This window comes from Sceloporus occidentalis, unplaced genomic scaffold (assembly GCF_023333645.1).
Source record: "Sceloporus occidentalis isolate IW3139 unplaced genomic scaffold, rSceOcc1.0.p SCAF_8, whole genome shotgun sequence".
Classification (NCBI taxonomy): domain Eukaryota; kingdom Metazoa; phylum Chordata; class Lepidosauria; order Squamata; family Phrynosomatidae; genus Sceloporus; species Sceloporus occidentalis.
Genome location: NW_028316988.1, coordinates 17478531 through 17492755, shown reverse-complemented (window position 1 = coordinate 17492755; position 14225 = coordinate 17478531). Strand labels below are relative to the sequence as shown.

At 43.9% G+C, this 14225-nt stretch overlaps 1 protein-coding gene across 3 annotated transcripts in view; it reads right to left on the bottom strand.

Annotated features, from left to right (window-relative positions):
- Positions 1-13844, bottom strand: part of LOC149308066 (target of rapamycin complex 2 subunit MAPKAP1) — a 138367-nt gene extending 124523 nt beyond the window's left edge. For 2 of the 3 annotated variants that reach the window (XM_089535010.1, XM_089535012.1), the window contains exons 1-2: positions 13621-13844; positions 5851-6084 (exon numbers count right to left, since the gene is read on the bottom strand). The gene's annotated coding sequence lies outside the window, so the exon portion shown is untranslated. Of the gene's footprint in view, positions 1-5850; positions 6085-10882; positions 10900-13620 lie in introns of those variants that run through there. The other variant, XM_089535011.1, reaches the window with a different exon arrangement.
- Positions 13845-14225: the final 381 nt, after the last annotated feature.

Below are 14225 nucleotides of genomic sequence, written 5' to 3'. Positions count from 1 at the left end.
GTCCACTGTGGCTCCCTCGCGCAGCAAACCAGGGTGGCGGGAAACTGCCCTTTTAGGGCGGTCTGTATCCCGACTATGATTCTTTCTCAGGGACCATCCTGAAATATCTTTTGTTGCCAACCACGTGTCAAGATTTAACTCAAAATTTAAAACCCTAAAGTGCATCAAATATTTTATTTATTTCTTCTTAGATTTTCTTTGCTCAAGTAAAACACACCCATTATACAACCTTCTAGCCCAACCAGTCAAAATGAGAAACTTTTAAACAAGGAAGACTTTGCCCACAGGCAAAGACTACTTCAGGAATGGGTTCTACTTCAGGAGTGGGTTCCATAGTCTATGAGGAAGGCTCTCTCCCATGTCTTCATCAGACACACCTGGGAGATTGGGGGGACAGAGAAAAAGCCCTCCCCTAAAGATCATATGACTTGGGGGCAGTTTCATATAGGCTTTCAGAAAGTCTGTCCCTAATTCTTATAGGAATTTGTAGGGCCTACGTTTGTTGTTGTGTGCCTTCAAATCGTTTCCGATGTACGGCAACTCTAAGGCGACCTTATCATGAAGTTTCTTGGTAAGATTTGTTCAGGGGCGGTTTGCCATTGCCTTTCTCTGAGCCTGGGAGAGTGTGACTTGACCAAGGACACCCAGTGGGTCTCCTGGCCAAGAAAGGAATTGTACCCTGGTCTCTAGAGTCACAGTCCAATACTCAAACCACTATACCACACTAGCTTTCAGGGCCTAGGTAGCACTCTGAATTGTCCCTGGAAACAGACCGGTAGGCAGTGAAGCTGTTTGAATAAAGGACTTATAGGTACCTTATAACCAACCAAAAGGAATGGGCCAATTCTCCACTTTCAAAGTTTCATATGGCTGAGCTACCCATGACCTTTTCCCTAAGAATATGGGGAGAACAGAGATTTATTGCTAAGTACAATCTGACACTCTCCTGATATTTTCTAGACGAACGCTCCCTTCCTAACCTCCTCCCAGCAATCTCAGCTCTCACCCTCGCCAACAAAGATTACCTTCCCCAGCTCCGCTGCTCATCTGCTCCCACCACCCCTGACTTATTGCACAGGAATCATACACAAGAGAGAAGGAGAAGCTTTGCTGGAGCAGCCAACTCAGCTGTATTTCAATGCCCACCAAGGCCTCCCCTGGAGGAAGAAAGTGATCCCTAGGCCTTTTCTGCTGCTAATTAAGCCTGGAAAGGAAGGCGTGGGGATTCAAGAGGCTTTCCGCTTCTACCAGCACAAAGTCTGACCCTAGTGGAAGGCGCTTTAATTTTTAAAGAACAAAAAAAGACAGTCTGTATCCCAAGGTGGATTCATCAGCTCAAACAGATGTTTAATGTTTGGGAACTAATGTCACTCTGTGTGAGTCCCAGGGCTATTGACCATACGGGCAGAAACCCGGAGCCTCAGCATTGTAACATCTGCAATGCCTACCCCCTCCGTTGCCCATAGGCCCTTTCAAACTACATAGTTATAGTGCTATACAGGCATACCTATCTTAACAAAGCCTCTGACAAAGAAACTCCTTTTTACAAAGTTTGTTTGGCCCTGCTTGTCCCTCTGTCTAGCTGGAGGCTATTTTCAGCAGCATTAGCATTAGAAGAATGATGAAGGAGGACTGGGGAAACACAGACTTTGGTACTTGCCTGCAATAACATGTTTGCATTAAAAAGGGGAATAATTACTGAACTAGGAAAGAGTGGGATTCTGCTCTCGTCAAACTTACCATAGCGGTATGTCCTTGCCTACAACAGGCAAGGTAAACATTAGCTGTTGCCAGCATATACAAGAAGCACAAATGTATAAGGAAAGTGCAAAAAAAATTAGAGGAAATTCATCTGCTGACATTAAAATATTAAGCAAACTCTACAACATCAATTCATTAATCAGTTTGTTACACTGTTAAACTGTATCATTGAAAATACTAAAAACATCATTTAAAATTACTAAACTGGCAAGTAAGGAATTAGGGTAATCAGAACGGTTCACTGTTAAATGACATGATTGGCAATTAATGATTAAAGTAACAGATTTTGATATTATTGTTGAAATTTTTAATGAATCAAGGGGTAACAAATTAATTTTTAGCTAATTATTATCATGCTCAGTTAATTCCACTGAATGACATGAGGTCTAGTATTATGAGAGTCAACATAACGTTCAGACTACTACTCAGGGCCCAGAGGTCACTATTTGGAAGAGCTCCAAGTGAGCTTAAGAAAGGCAGATCTGGCCACAGTGGTTCATGCCTTACTTACTTTCCAATTAGACTACTGTAATTTGCTATATGTGGGGCTGTCTTTGAAAAGTATTCAAAAGGTGCAGCTAGTGCAAAATTCAGCAGCCAGACTGGTGTAAGGCATGTATTTTAAAGACCATATTTCACCAGGCTTGCAAAAATGGCACTGACTGTTCTACATGGCATTCAGTCTTTGAAATGGCTGTTTTAAAACTAGTTTCTAAGATTGTTTTTATACTGCTTTTAGGAGTTTTCAACGATTATTTTATTGTGCTTTAAAAATGTTCTAATGTTTGCATTGTTTTAATTGGCTTTTATTGCTTCATCCCCTTGGGAGCCCTTGTGTGCTGAGAAGCATTGCAGAAACACTTTAAATAAATAAATAAATAAATAAATAAATAGTATAGATATGTTACAGTATTGGTGGTTTTATTTTCCTTCCATGAGCTGAGACCTTCATGAAATGATTCACAGCAGTCCCAAGATCCTTTTCCTGATCTGTCACTGCCTGCCAGTCCCCTGATGAATATCATTTGGACTTGTGAATACTGGACCATATCTGCCATTTTAATATCATGTCCATGGTTTGGAGAGATCCTCCTGGAAGGCTTCACTGTCTTTACGCATTTTAATCATTCTAAACAATATAGTGCTGTAGGCGTTTCAAATTTCCAGAAGAGCTGGCAAGTAGTTAGTTCTCATATTCACCCTATACACAGGATTTATATGCTTAAGGGATGCATGACATAGTTACTGGAAATCTGATAGTTAAGCAAGCCTGCAATAAAATCATGATGATGATGATGATGATACGAGCTTTTAGTAGTTACAGATTCTCTAGAAGGCTGAGCAAGGCCAGCTCATGCTAAATGGTTCATTGTTTCATGCATCATAGGGACCCTGGTGAACAGAAGCTGAGATAGAGGATTGCTTCATTTACCTGAAGAACATGAGCTAACTTCCAGAGTCATAACCCTGTTAGTCTGGGATATCAGTAAGCAAAGGGATCTTTTAGCACATCAGAGAGCAACTGTGTGAAAGAAGTTGTAGCATATGCCTCCACAGACTCAGCGGCTGTAAAGACTGGCTAATAAAGCTGGCCTAGGAGTGGAGTCGGGGCGTGGCGTCCATATGATGCATGCCCCCAGGCCAGTGTGACACTGTGCATTGCACCACATGGTGTGTGCCGTCACGGCACTCTTCTGGCACCTATGGTGCCTTTCCAGGGGCTCCTTTTTGCACCATGGAAAGGTGAGGTTGGGGTCATGGTGTGAGGGTGCTGCAGCCTCAATCTGGCACATAAAGAGGCAGCTGCAAGCTACCCCTTGGGGCGGTCTCTATAGCCCCTAAGTCTACTTCTGCATCTAAGAAAGCAGACCTTGGTTGCAACTGCACTACAGATCTAATGCAGTCTGACACCACTTTAACTGCCATGGCACAATGCTATGACATTCCAAAAAATGTAGTTTGTTCTGGCACCAGAACTCTCTGACAGACAAGGCTAAATGTCTCATAAAACCACAGTTTCCAGAATTCCACAGAATTGAGTCATGGCAGTTAAAGTGGTGTCGAACTGGATTACGTCTGCAGTGCAGGTGCAGCGTCAGTCTATGAAAGCTTTTCCTACAATGTCTTTCAGTCTTTCACACAGTTAGTCTCAAAGGTGCTACAAGAACCCTTTGCATAATGAGCTACCTTTGTCTCTGCTTTGAGTTTTATGGCTGCACTGGTATTGCATTCAGGATTTCCACGTGTTTGGGATCTCCATGCGATCAATAAACCGTCATCCTGGTGCAGCCATGGCTATGCTTCATTTTGACAGACACTCAAGCTTGAGTTGGCTTGGGAACAAAGTGGATCAGGGCCCTGGATGCATTACGGTGTCACCAACAATCTAGGACACCTCACTACTCACTCTAACACTGGATGCAGAATGCAACCACACTTCTGCATTCACTATGGTATAGCATCAAGGAGGATAGTGCGCTGACTAAGAAGAAGTTAAGATATGGCAAAATCTTCCCTAATTTTTGGTGTACTTACACCTCTTTCTTCAGTCAGTGTGCATGTTAGTATTTCAGATGGGGGAGGCACTTCACAGAAGAAAGAGATGGCGATGTGCACCTCATGAGCCCCAAGACCTCAAAAAAGCAAAAAGCCTGAAGCACCTTAAAGGCCCGCAAAGAAAAAGGAAGGAAAAAACCCAACTCCCAATCAAAAATTACTGCTGCCCTATCAATGTGTCATATAAACGCTGGCATGTTAATTGTGTATTTATAAAATTGTTAATGGTTAGTTAATTTACCTCCCACACTATTATTGTACTTGAAAATGATTTAACGTCTGCCGAGGGAGTTAACAACATGTTAACGGCAGATGTATCGGCTTATTTATTTATTTAAATCCTTCCTCGCCAAACCCTGACTTCAAATCGCTTTATGGCCTGGATGTTAAACAGGTTCTGGTTTCCTTGTATAGCTTTTTAATGAACAGTTGGCACTCCCTCAGCCAGAGGACAGTAAAGGTGACAAGAGAATAACATTTGCTAATCTACTTCCACGGTCAGATGGAGCCTACATCTGATTTCCACATTGTGAAGACAAAACAAGATGGCCATCAACCGTCATGCGGTGCTTATACGCTTCCCAATGGTGCTGGTTTGTCCAGTGTTGAAAACAGATGGCTGGGCTAGCTTGCTCTGACTTAGGAAAATATCCTTTTTATTCTAACTCCAGTGTTATTATCAGGCAAAGGCCTTGATTCTTAAACACTTTATCCCAGCTATTATTGGGGAAAAGCATCACCCTTCCAAGAATTGAATACATCGGTAGCCATTCCCTAGTTCATTAAAGGGAAAGACAAGACAACATGGACCCTCTATTGCTCTATAGTTTTAAATCTATTTTAATGGGATAAATGGTCTATTCACTATATTTTGTATTTTGTGATCTTAGATTGTATGCCATTGGCAGGTTTTATATAAATAAACTTTAATAATAATAATAATAACAACAACAACAACAACAACAACAACAACCACTGACTTGCATGGGATCAACTGCCACAGGGTTTCTCTTTCTTACTGGGGGTTGAGGAAAATGGATCACACATTGTATGATAATCTGTTGTTGTTCTTAACAGCCACCCTGTGGGCATTCCATATCAAACAGATGGAGCAAAAGAAAGCCTTAATATATAAATAACTACAATAAATAAAGGTAAATCTTGCCCTTCTCATCCCTGTTGAAACGGCTTGTTCCCACAATATACATGAATGAATCCAAGTAGTACTTCTGCAACTGGCAGAGGCAATCCATCCTCTTCAATCTCGTTTTGATGAGGAATTACATGCAACCCTCGTCACATCACCTCCTTCCTCATTATTCAAGCAAAGCAAACGAAAGCTGCTGGGAAAAGCGCAAGACCAGCTTCGTGTGTGTTTAGGAGGCATGCACACAAATGCTTGCGCTCAATAGGGATTCTGCACACATAGGATACTGGGGTAGAGGAGAGTGAGAGGTTGGAAGTAAAACACAGGGGAGCATTGGCTAAGACAAATATCTTCAGGATTCTCAGGACAAAGGACAGAATACTTACTTAGAAGAACTGTCAATCATGAGTCTATGAAGCTGCCTTAGAGCGAATTAGGCCATCGTTCCCATTTAGCCCAGTTCTCCCCACTTTGGCAGCAATTCTCCAGGATTTGGGGAAAGCCTTTTTATACAGTATTCTTTTTTTTAGCTGGAACTGGTGAGGTTTGAACCTGGGACCTCTTCTGGGCAAAACATGTGCTCTGCCACTGAGCTATGGTCCCAACCCATGCTCCGGTTCCTAGATATATGAAAGAGAGAGAGAGAGAGAGAGAGAGAGAGAGAGAAGAGGGGGAGAAAGGAAGAGAGAAAGTGCACCAATTTAATATAATTTTTAAAGAGAAAGCTTTCAGAAAACAGCACTGCACAATATCACATGGGACCTAATGCTTGCAGATGCCTGTCAACTCTAAATGCATCTGCTAAGAAACACCCCTTCTAAATACATTTCCTACCCAGAGCTTCAAAGCTGCACATTAAGACTAATTTCGTTACTTGCTATCCATCCCACCCTAAGTAACAAGGATCAACAACTTTGTAAGCATTATAACGATAATTATGTTAACATTAGGGGTTTCTTTTTCTTGCATAGCGGGCAAGGTTTCCTTGTTAAGCATAAAAGGGTGTTTTTTAGGGGAGGGGTTTTGGGATGACTTTCAGACATTTTTGGAATGTTTCCCATTTTTAAAAAAAGTCACATTGACAGCTGATATTGCATTCCTTGGCGCTCATGAATAATAAGCAACTTTGATACAGCGCATGGTACTCCTGAAACTAACAAATAACATTTTACTTTTAAAAAATAATGTTTTCAAGCTCTGTGCCTATCGGTTGTATGAATGTTAATGTGACAAGATGATTAAATCGGCATGGATGAGCACTCCTTTTGTCAAGTGACAAGAAAGCCCCATTCTTTAAAGAGGCAGCTGAGAAAGAGCCAACTTGTTTCCTAAATGCTTGTGCGGTAAAACATAAGAACACTTTGTTATGGTTAAAAAGAAAGTCTACTGCTTCATTTGATAGGGGCAGCTTTTGAATCCATGAGTGGAAATGGACCATACAGTGATGGAAGTGATACAGTGATAGCAATACAGATATACCCAACTCTCTTCCATGCCAGCATTCTCTGAAGATGCCAGCCACAGATGCTGGCGAAACTTCAGGAATAAACTCTTCCAGAACATGGCCACATAGTTTGAAAAACCCATCAAAAACTACGGATGCTAGCCAGGAAAGCCTTAGACTTCACTGTGATGCCTTTATCGGAACAACCAAAATGCACAAAACACATGTTGCAAGCTTTCAAAGCTCCACTGACTTCTTCATCAGGCAAAGGTGTTGCAAATCATGATTTTTAAGACCTTTGCCTAATGAAGAAACTGGTGGAGCTTTGAAAGCTTGCAACATGTATTTTGTGCATTTTGGTTGGCCCAAAAAAGGCATCACTGTTCTGCGGATTTTGGATGTTATTGCACTTTGCTATATAGCCAACATGGCTACCCTTGGATATGTTTCATGGAAAGGGGTAGGTGCTGTAGTTTGCAAATTACTTTGCTTCAAAGGCCTATGATGCTATTTGAATTCTCATGTTTTGTGGACATTAGACAACTACAGTTGCTGCCATGCTCTTTACCAGGAAACTACTGTAATTATATCAATGGCAAAGTTTTATTTAAGGAGATGGGGGATAAAGGAAAGAAGAAAGGAATGAGGAAACACTGTACATAGATGCACCTACACCTCCAAGCGCACACACATACACACACACACATATATATATATATACTCTCATTTGGTCAAAAAACTGTTCGCAAAATAACTCCTTCTTAGACAAACAGTCCCTCCCCAGTCAATATTTTAAGCAGATAAATAAGGATTTGGTGAAGATAGGAGGGTGAAGAAACCACAGCACTTATAAATTAGGCCAGACAAATCCGTTTCTCAACTCCCGCCTGCAAAGAGCATTCTATCAATATAGCGAAATGCTAATCTCCTAATTAACAACCTAATTAGGTAATTATGGCTTTGCAGAGGGACGCCTAAATGAAATATGACAACATGGTCACCTCTTTATACGGCACCTGTGGGCCTTTTCAGCTGTCACCACAAAGAGTGCAATATCAATTGGAACAGATGACAAAGCGGTGTCATTTTTCATTCCAATATTGCACTGAACAGTACGGGATGGGAGCGTTTTCGTTTTATTTTTAAAAAGCAGCATCTTGCCTGATTTAGATGTGTTTGAGGCAGCTTTAAAAAACCAACAAGAATGTGACTGAATTTGGCATAGTGTCAGATGGGGTGGGCCATTCAACACCATCTTCATGGCTGCCATCGCCCCATTGGTATTCTGATCTTTTCTTAAGTACAAAGGCTTCTGTTTATTATATCTTAACAACATCCCTGTGAGGCTGGCTAGCCAGAAAACTTCATGGCTGAACTGGGACTGAAACTCAGGTTCACCACAATCTGTCCAGGGCAAGAAACCACATGAAAATGTAAAGGCGAAGGCTTTCACAACTGGCATTCATAGTTTTTTGTGGGTTTTTCGGGGTAGTTCAACTCTTGAACTATGGATCCTAGCAAGAAAGTTTCTCCAAGTGTCTCTCTGTAGACTGAAAGAGGCTACTAGACCTGAAGCTTTTGAAGCAGGAGTTGTTGTGGTGCCAAATCTAAAGCCATCCTTTCAAGGAGCTCCTCTCAAGATTAGTGGTTCTCAAATAAGGTGTCTCCAGATGCTAGGGTTCTCCTCCCCAAATCCCTCACCAATGGCAGTATTGGCTGGGGCTCCTGAGAGTCCAACGACATGAAGAAAACCTCCCAACTCATTGAGAATCATGGCTTTTCATATCACTGTATCCCTCCAAGATGGATGGCATTTAAGCAAAATCCAACTTGTGTTGGGGATGGCCCTAGATATTTTGCCTCCTGAGGCTGGACAGCCAACAATATCTCCCCATCCTGCTTCATTCAAGGTGTAGAAAAGCTAGCCAGGTTATTTTAGCACCTGAGCTGACAGTCCTGCAAAGAGCCTACCTGGCAGAAAAAAGGCAAGACATAAGTACAGTGGTCCCCTTCACATTCACTGGGATTAGGGGTGAACGACCCCCCATGAATGTGGAAATCCCACAAATAAAAGAACTCTATTCTTTTTATCTAAGAGAACACGTCTCTGAGCATCTCCAGGTCCTCCAGTGCAACTCTATGGTCAACATCTGCCCAAGGTTGACCACAGAACGATGCTGGAGGGCTTACAAATGCCTAGAGAAGTGTTTCTTCTAGGGAACGTGTAGGTTCTCCAGCACAACTCTATGGTCAACTTCTGGCACAGTTCTGCTGGAGGACCTAGAGATCCCTATAGAGAACATATTAAACCAAAACTGCAAATAATCAAGTCCACAAAAGTCAAGGCCGCAAATGTGGAGGGCCAGCTGTAAATACCAAATCTGCTGCTTGAGAGAGAGTTGCCTCATCGGGTTCGTAGCATTACACAGTCTCAGACTGACAAAAGAAAAGGATCATTCCCTTGGTGCGGCCGCCGCTGCTGCCAGACAAACTACACAGCCCTCCGCCCAGCTGTATGCATCCAAGTTGTTTTATGGAAGGGAAAGCTGGAGCAGCAAGGTTACCCAGATGTAAAAGGCAGCCTAATCAACAACTCATCTGTGGACTGAAGAAGCAGTGACCTAAAGCCCCCGCACCGGGAGTTACAACAAAACACACAAGCCTCGGCAAGAGGACTGTTTGACAACTTCATCGTAATAAACCACTTAGAGCAGCCAGGCTGCGTTTGGTTTCTCCCGGGTCACCATGACCTTGGGTTTGAGATGCGCTGAAGAGTTCAACAAATAGTCAAATCCAGCCCACGTATCCTTCCCCCGTCGAATTGCGATGAGCAAAACCAGACCACTTGCCCTCAGAGTCCTTTGAGATCAGAAAATGAAGGTGGGCCTGAAAGGCTTGTACAGGAGTGGCTCTCTTTAAAAATGCGGGTTATTACTCCATTTCACAAAGAGCCAGCCAGTTAGTGATGGGCTGGGATTTGGGAGATCCAGATTCATGTCCTGCCCTGAGCCATGCCACTCAAAAGGGCGTGGGCCAGTTACGCTCTTTCATCTTAACCTGGGAATAAAGTGAGGAATAGGCAATTTGAACTCAACTGCTTAGCTCAACCAGAACAAAGCCAAGATATAAATATAACTACAGTGGACCTTTGGTATCTGCTGGGGTTTGGTTCCAGGACCCTCCGTGGATGCCAAAATGTGTGGATGTTCAAGTCCCATTAAAGACAATGGCACCGTAAGGTGGTGATCCTTGCATAAAATGGTAAAATCAGGGTTTGCTTTTGGGAATTTATATATTTTAAACCTATTTTAAAACTGTGGATCTGTGGATAAAAAGAATCCATGGATAAGTAGGGCTTACTGTTTAAATCTAATAAGAAAAGAGAATGTCTTAATGTTTGAGGTAGTCGCACAATGTACTGTTTCTTGCTAAGATACCTCAAAATTTAACAAAATGCTTTTAGTTGGCATCCAAGGTTGCATCTACACTGCAGAATTAATGCAGTTTGACACTGTTTTGACTTCCATAGCTCAATGTTTTGGGATTCTGGGATTTGAGGTTTTGTGAGAGATTTAGCCTGTTCTGTCACAGAGAACTCTGGTGCCACAACAAACTATAAATCCCAGGGTTCCCTAGTATAGAGCCATGACAGTTAAAGCGGTGTTAAACTGCATAAATTAAATGAAGCAAATGGGGTTTACTTATGGGTTAACTCACCAATTCAACAACTGAGTCAATGGGTCTATCAGCAGAATTCAAACCAATGTACTTAATTGTGTATCACCCACATAACTCCTGCTATACATCAAAGGAGACAATAAATGATGAAAGCCACCAAAGACAGTAGTATCTTTCTGCTGTCCCAGTGACTATGGCAATGTAATCACATCTTGCTCATAGAGTACTATGCCTATTTTTGATGCCCAAAGGCAGATATGGAGCATGTTTGGATTACAACTCCCATAATCACTTACTATTGGCCATGTTGGGTGGGGCTGATGCGAGTTATAGGCCCAAACATCTGGAAGGCCAAAGCCTCTTCAGCCTTGCCAAAGGAGTTGAGGTTCTCAGTGTGACCTTTCTAGGGCAGCTGAAGACAGAAGATAACATCAGAAACCACTGATAGCGCAGCAGGTGATTTGCAACAGATCAGCAAAGGCTAGTAACTCACAGCTGCATAACAGCAGAGGGAACGGAAAGGCTTCCCTGCTCCCTTCTCAACTCAGCTGTTGAGATGGAAGAAAGTTTAGGAGGAAAATTGGGAGTGGATTATGCTTCCCAGGTCCCCAACTCTATCCTCCCACTTCGCAATGCTTCTTCCAGGCATCATTTCAATTCTAGTTCTCTCTAGCATGCTAGTATAGAAACCAGAGTTGATTATGAAGGCTTGGTGTCTGTGTTTCTCTGTTCTAATGGACAGGTTGTTGTCGTCGTCATGGCTGTTAAATCACATTTGCATCCCACGCTTCCTCCAGTGAGATCAGGGTGGAAACCTATGCGCATGTCTTACATTTTATCCTCACATTAGCTGCCAGGAGGCCGGTTAGGTTGAAAGATGATGGCTGTCCAACAGCTCCCTTCATCTCTATGGCTAACGTAAGGATTGGAAATGTGATTTCTCTAGTCCGGTTTTTAAACCAGTGCGACATGGGTTTCCTCTGGATGTTTCAAACTATCATTCCCATAAGCCATTGCCAGGAAGACGAATGGACAAAGGAAATCAAAGCTGTTGTTGTCGTTTCACATTGTTTCTGACTTATGGTTACCCTAAGGCAGTGGTCCCCAAATTGTGCCGTTTAAGAGATTTTGGACTTCAGCTCCCAGAATCCCAGACTATTGGCCAACTTGGCTAAGGCTTCTCAAAGCTGAAGTCCAAAGTCTCTTCAAGGGCACTGTTTGGGGATGACTGCCCTAAGGCAACCCTATTACTGAGCTTTCTGGGGCTGAGAGTGTGTGACTCTCTCAAAGGGTTTCCATGGGCAAGTGGGAGCCACAGCCCAACACCACTTGGAAAGCAGGAGGGTCTCATGTCAGGTCTAGCTGGTTAATATATGAGAAGGAATCAGGGACCTAGGGCTGTAGACCTGGGTCCAAAACACACTGCAGAAATAATCCAGTTTGAGACTGCTTTAACTGCCCTGGCTCAGTGCTAGGGAATCCTGGGAACTGTACTTTATTGTGGCGCTAGAGTTCTCCCAGTTGGTTTCCATGGGCACTCAGTGGGTCTCCATGGTTGAATGGGGAACTGAACCCTGGCATCCAGAGTTGTAGTCCGATGCTCAAAGCACCACAACACACATTTTAGAACATATGACGGGTACAAAGCTGTCCAGTCCTGGTCTAACCAACACAATCATAGAGTTGGAAGAGACCACATGGGCTAGCCAGTTCAACCTCTTTCTGCCATGCAGGAACTCTCAATCAAAGCACCCCCGACTGATGGCCAGCCATCCTCTGTTTAAAGACCTCCAAAGAAGGAGACTCCACCATAAATGGGAAAACGGAATAAGCAAGGGGCTCAGCACTTTGAATGGGGAACAATAAGCAGAGATCACACCTGACTGTCTAACTACAGTGGGCCCTCCACATCCGCTGGGGTTAGGGACAGAGGACCTGAGTTAGAGTGGAAAAGAAGCAAATAACACCCCCCCCCCTGTATTTTTCAACCTGAGATAACACCTCTCTAGGAATCTCTAGGTCCTCCAGCACAACTCTATGGTCATTATCCAGCAGAAGCTGACCACAGAGTTGGGCTGGAAGACTTACAAATGCCTAGAGAAGTGTTCTCTCTATGAATCGCTAGGTCCTCCAGCGCAACGTCTGGCGAATGTTGGCCACAGAGTAATGCTGGAGGTCGAAAACGTTCCTAGAGAGAACATATGAACCAAATCTGTAAAAGTCAAACCTGTGAACATGGAGGGACACCTGTATAGAGCAGCCTTTCTGCAATCTGAATCCACAATGTCCCTTCCGCAAAGGCGGAAATATCTACAGAGAGGAAGCTGTTGTGCTGTTTTGCTGTGTTTGTGTTCCGGCAAGCGACACGCCGTTTCCGCTCCGCAGAAACAAAAAGTCTGAACATCCCTCGTTTATGGAAAACTAACATGAAGGGAAGTCTTGCTTGAAACATTATATGTAAAAAGTATTGATCCAGACAAACAGTCCGCAAGCCCAAGTGCTGTTTAATGGCTGGTCGCATTTAGGACGAAGCTGAAACGTATTGCCGGTTGTGCCAGGCTTCTCTCTCATTTGCACATTATAGAATGTCACAAGCCAAAGGTCTGGACAGCCTTTACATAATCAGGAAGTCACAGTCTCTCAGCCTCAGGGGAAAGCAATAGCAAACCTCTGGACATATCTTGTCAAGCAAAGCCTATGACTGCTTGGCCTTAGGGTCCCCATGAGACTGAAAGTCACACTCTCTCAGCCTCAAAGGAAGGCAAAGGCAAAGAAACCAAACCCTTTCTGAACAAGGCAGGATGCCCTTAGGCTCCCCATAAGTCAGAGATGACTTGAAGGCACACAGCAACAACCACAAAGTCTTTGCATTGTGGGAGCAACAACCCATTTTGTTTTATGAATGGAGAGAGTCAGGCAGAGTAGTCCCTCGAAGGGGCGTGGCTTCAGAGTGGGCGTGGCCTTGGCACAGAGTGGGAGTGGGCGGGGCTTTTGATGGACAGAGTCGGGGCCCAAGACCCCGCTCCCCACTTACAGGCCTCCGCCGACTCCTCCTCCGCCGCCGCCGCCGCTCCCTTCCCTTCCTTCGAAGCCGGGCCCCTCGTCCTCCCAGCCTTGCGGGTCAAGAGAAGCCGAGAGGGGGCTCCGTCGCCGCTTCCGGAGAGGCTTCGGGCAGCCAAGGATCAGGAACAGACGCGCTGACCCGGAAGCACTCCTTCCTCCATTCGGAAGTGACCCAGACTAAACGAGGGAGGGGTGTGTGTATGTGTGTCTGCTTTGGTCGTTTGGTGCTTTATGCGCATGCGCATTGAGTACAGGGGCAAAAAGGGATAGAGGAAGACATTACCTGCCTTCTGCGCATGTGCTGTAGAAAGGAGGCGCTGGGTCCTAGCGCCGGCATTGTTCCCGTTTTCTTTCTCCCATTTATGCCAGTTTTGGGGCTCTGGGTGGTTTTGGGGAGAGAAAGGAAAATAACAGTGTGGGTGAGGGGTTTTGATTGTTTAAGCTGCTAAAGCTCAGGAAGTAAGCTTGCTCCTTTTCAACAAACCACTGAAAGCAGTGCCATTGTAAGACATGGTCCCTGAGCATGTGCAGAGGGCAGAGTCACCACTAGGTTATTTAAATGAACAAGAGTGTGCG